Source organism: Mirounga leonina, unplaced genomic scaffold (genome assembly GCF_011800145.1).
Source record: "Mirounga leonina isolate KUSES-001 unplaced genomic scaffold, KU_Mleo_1.0 Mir_53, whole genome shotgun sequence".
NCBI lineage: Eukaryota > Metazoa > Chordata > Mammalia > Carnivora > Phocidae > Mirounga > Mirounga leonina.
The window spans coordinates 92,835,004-92,840,382 of NW_023270807.1; the positions used below are offsets into that span (position 1 = coordinate 92,835,004).

Below are 5,379 nucleotides of genomic sequence, written 5' to 3' on the forward strand. Positions count from 1 at the left end.
CATAGGTTATTCACAAACATATGAATACAGACTTTTTTTTTTTCAGGGAAGAAATCTTTATTTTTTTAATTCCTGTGTAATTAACATACAGTGTTATTTTAGTTTCAAGTGTACAATATAGTGATTCAACAATTCTATACATTACTCAGAGCTCGTCACAATAAGTGTACTCTTAATCCCCTTTACCTATATCACCCATCCCCCCCCTCTAGTAACCATCTGTTTGTTCTCTATAGAATACAGACATTTTAAATATTCCTCAATTCTTTATGTAAAAGAAACATTGTGATGTTCTATAATATAATTTTTAGAATATTCATTTTCTGACAGTCTTAAAAAAAAAACCCACTTATCCCTCTTATCTGGCAAAAATCAGATATGTGGTATTATTTCCTCTATGTAGAGTCTTCTCCTCTAGCCTTGTTAGTCTTGGTTTGTACATGAAGTATTCATTATTTGCAAAAACCAATTATCATCCCTGTCTGGATACATTAAGATTTTTTCTACAAGTCTTTTCCTCTCTATCACATTTTAAGCAACAGTTTACATGAATTATTCATAGTTCCCATATTGCAGGCAAGTATTTTTTATTAAATTTGATCATAATAATTGTTATTACCCCAGTCATGGCAGTTTTATGAGTCTTCTTCAATGCCATTACCTGGAAAGATTTCAATCAAGAAATATAAAAGATGCAAATCAATTTCCATAATAAAATTAAACTGTACCATCTATTCCTTCATTCCAGCAATAGAACTGATTGACAGCCTCTTTCTGATAGCTGGAGCAGATAACATTCACATACAGAAATGCAGAATGGCAGATTATTTGCTCTTAAGAATTTTAGTGGCTTTTTCTTCATTGTTGCTATTTGTGTTTGCTAATCTCACTGGAACAAAATATTTCACTCAGAGACTGTACACAAATTTACTTTCAAGCAGAGTATTTTCCTTTCTAATATTAGTTGATTTTCTTAGGTAGTTGTGCTTATAACAGAATAAACACAGTTTTGAGTGCTATGATACTGTTTTCCTCTTAATGACAGTGTAACTTCATTCTGTATAATTTATTGGGAAGAAAGAGTGATTAATTTGGTTCTGGGTATCAACTTTTTAATTAAAAAATCATATTTTTATGGTGGTAATTTTCTCCTAAGAAATTAGATTCTACTCTCATACAATGAGAGGGTGTGTTAAGTTGGATTATAAGATTACAGAGTTAGACTGGGAAATTTTTACAATGAGAAATTATGATGTCCGAGAGCAGAAAAATTACTGTGAATATGTGCATTATATGCTCTGTTCTAAAAGAGAGGGTCTGTAGCCCTGTAATCACACTCACATCTTCCTCAAATCAATGAGTAAATAACTAGACACATGGCTGGAATTAGCAACCATTTAATTCCACTCCTCCCAAAATATATCACAGAATTTGAGTAAAAGATGAGATAGCAACAATGATCTTTTATAAGAATCACTCTTTGGGGTGCCTGGGTGACTCAGTCAGTTGGGCATCGACTTTTGATTTCTGCTCAGGTCAAGATCTCAGGGTCGTGAGATTGAGCCCTGCCATGATGGGCTCCACGCTCAGTGGGGAGTCTGCTTGAAATTCTCTCTCCCTCTCTCTATGCACCCCCCTGCCTTCTCTCTCTCTCTCAAATAAATAAATAAATCCTGAAAAAAAAAAAAAAAAAAGAATGACACTTCAACATTCTTTAAGACAATGGAACCAAACAGAGATCTTACAACTTAATTCTTGTTCTCTCAACAAATATCCACCATTAATAATTAACATTGGCTTAACATCTAAAATGTCTTCAGCTTAATATCTTTACTTTTTTCATGACTTCTACTTTCATAAATACTTCTGTGTTGTGAGCTAGTATTAAAATATAATCTCAGTAATAGAAACAAATTATTTATAGTGAAGCAAGATAGAAAATTTGAAGTCCAGTTGGCAGCAGTAGTAATTATCAGAAGGTGTAATCATTCTAACCCTACTTATTTTTCATACATTAATTCAAACTTTACTTCTTCCAGCCTTTAATGACTCTCCCATCTGATAAAGGAGCCCCCTCCCTCTGCTTGTCTGTATGTTAGTACTTATCACCATAAACATTTCCTCTTTAATTGTTTATGTCTATACCATACTATAACTACTTTCTAGTCAGAAATACTGGATATATGGCCCATGTCTAGAACAATGTCAAGTCAATGCTTGCTGATTTGAATAATGGACTGATGGGTATACTAGTTATAAAGCTAAGCAGCTTCCATAACTGATATATGTATTCCAGAAAGATCTCTTGTAATCAATAAGCAATTGTTCCTCTCCTGCTGTATAACAGACCATAATGTTCATTTTTGTAACCTATGTTGTGTTCACATCTATGCTATTCATTCTCTAGTTTAATAACTATCAATAAGAGCCTCATTCATAAAGCCATAAAATTAATTTGAATTTAATTATCATACCTTATATTTACAGGATAAAATGTTATATTTTCAAAAAAAGGGTTAACAACATATATATAACATTTACATATAAATAATTTGAATGTAAAATTTTTAGATACTTAAAACTAGCTAAGAATAATCTTATTAGCAAATTTAAATAACTAAATTTCCTGCAAAGTTGCGGAATATGGATCACAAAATTAGATGTCATATTCCTAGTGTATAAAGAAAATAAAGAATCAAAATGAATTACACCATTTGTATTACTCACAAGGTAGAACCAAAAGATGGGTGACTGAGGTAAAAGATGATTGTCTGGGCTGTCGGTAGATTTTTTCCTATGAATATTATCCTTATTAGAATCCTAATAATAATAACAAAGATAATAATAAATATGACTACAAAGCTACAGTAATTAACAAGTATGGTACTGGCATAAGGATAGACATACAGATCAATGAAAAATATTTGAAAGTCTAGGGAAAAAAACCCTTATATTATTAGCCAATTAAATTTTGACAAAGGTGCCAAGACAATTCAATGGAGAAAAAATACTCTTTTCAATGAATGGTGTTCAGACAACACAATATCCACATGCAAAAGACCTCACATTCCGTAAGTCACATCATATATAAAAATTAACTTAATATAAATCATAAACCTAAATGTAAGAGGTAAAACTATTAAAACTCTTAGAAGAAAATAGGAGTAAATCTCAGTGACTTGGGATTAGGCAATAATTGTGTATATATGAAACCAAAAATCACAAGCAATAAAAGGAAAAGGTAAATTGGACTTCATCACATTTAGAAACTTTTATGAACACAATAAAGTGAAAAATGAGAGAAAATATTTCCCAATTGTATCTATGATAAGGGACATGCTTCGAGGTTAAAGAACTCTTACAACTCAACAATAACCAGACAGATAAACTAATTAAAAATGGGCAATGGATTTGAATAGGCATTTCTCAAAAGAAGATACCCAATAGGCCAATGAGCACAGGAAAAGATGCTCAACATCATTAGACATTAGAGAAATGTAAGTCAAACCACAATGAATATCATTTCACACTCACTAGAATGGCTACAATTAAAAAAAAAAAAAGATAAGCAATAACAAGTGTTAGTTTCCTGGGGAAATTGGAACCCTCATATATTCCCAGTGAGAATGTAAAATGGTATAGCTACTTTGGAAAACAGCTTGTCAGTTCCTCAAAAAGTTAAACACAGTTACCATATGACCAGCCATGCCATTGGTATATATCCAAGAGGTTAGAAAACATTCCCATAAAAGGTATGAAAATATTCACAGCAGCTTTCTTCATAATAGCAGAAATGTGAAAACAACTCAAATATCTATCAACTAATGAATGGATAAAGAAAATATATCCACACAACGGAATATAATTCAGCAATAACAAGCAATGAGGTACTTATACATGCCACAGCATGGAGGAATCTGATATAATTAAGTTAATTAAAAGAAGCCAGTGAAAAATGACCATATATCATATGATTCTATTTATAGGAAAAGTCCAGAAAAAAAAAACAAAGAGCAAAGGGAACAATTAGCAATAATCGCGCCTCGGATAAACCTCATTGGCTACGATACTGCCAGGGCGCAAAGCTAGAGCAAAGAACAAAAGAAAACAGCAAGCAGTGTGACAGATTTTAATCCAACCATATCAATAATCACTTTAAATGTGAATGATGTAAAGATATCACTTAAAAGACTGAGATTGTCAAACCAAATTATATGCTACACAAAAAAACCTCACTTTAAATATAAAAATATAGATAGGTTAACAGTATTATGAATTAGAATATCTTTAAGATTTAAACTAAAATTTTAGAAACATACACTAAATTATGTTTGTACAAAACGGTATAATTATGTCTTAAAGGGGTCAATAAATAAAATACACACCCTGGGTCACATTGGTTCCATTTTTTCAACTTCTTAAATTTTAGTTCAAAAACCACAGATGATAATATTAACCAGTAATATGGGCAACCTAATTTGAGAGTCCGCATTTTAGGAACTCCTTATGTCTATTTGTTGTTATGTCAGGGTTTTGTTTTTTTTTTTAATTGCTTTCCTCTTTCCTCAGATAATGAGTGATCCCACCACTTCATTTTCTGCAAATTGCATTCCAAAGCCTCCTCTGCCTTGTAGCAACAAGGATAGAGTATTCAAAATATAAGAATTTTTGAGTTAATATCCTGAATGTAAGTCATTATGAGCAAATTATTCTAAGACATATCACTGAGTGGCTTTTATACAAATAATCATTAACAGCTAACATTATTACTGCAGACAACAGACAAAATTTACTTACCTTGCTAATGTTTACTTTAATATGTTTTAAACCTTTAGAAAGATATTCAGAAAAACTAAAAGTTTTTTTAAAATGGAAGTTGAATCATCTTCTGCTTATTGTTAAAACTAATTTTTGTTTTGTTTTTAAGGAAGATTTGAAGAAATCTGACAGCATAGTTAAGTAAGTTCCTGAATCTTCCCTTTACCTGACATTTCCATGTGATGATGTCTCTGGATAAGAAATAAAATGAACCAGAAATAAAAGTAGCTATTTTCTAGACCAATCCAGTTTTGAAAATCTCTGATAGTTGCTGTACCCTTTGTGTTTGTTCATCTTGAAAATTCATTTTAGTTTACTCTATGTATTTCACTTTCCTGGATACAGAAAGAATCTGATGGTCCGTTCAATACCTGCTATTCCATTGAGTGATTAGCTGGCATTGGAGGAACATCTTGTGTCTTGCTCTTTTATTGAAAATGCTTTTCCTTTTCACATGGGAAAAATAAGTTAAAACAAGTCAACCTTATCCAAATATATTTTTATTCAAGACTCTGCCGCTGACTTTATTTTTAATATGCGTAGATTAACAGATGACAATAT

The 5,379-nt window shown here is 31.4% G+C and overlaps 1 non-coding gene across 1 annotated transcript; it reads right to left on the reverse strand.

Moving 5' to 3' along the window:
• Nucleotides 1-3,951: 3,951 nt before the first annotated feature.
• On the reverse strand, nt 3,952-4,087 carry LOC118001635. Its single transcript, XR_004676750.1, has one exon. It is a non-coding gene; the product is annotated as a U4 spliceosomal RNA (small nuclear RNA).
• Nucleotides 4,088-5,379: the final 1,292 nt, after the last annotated feature.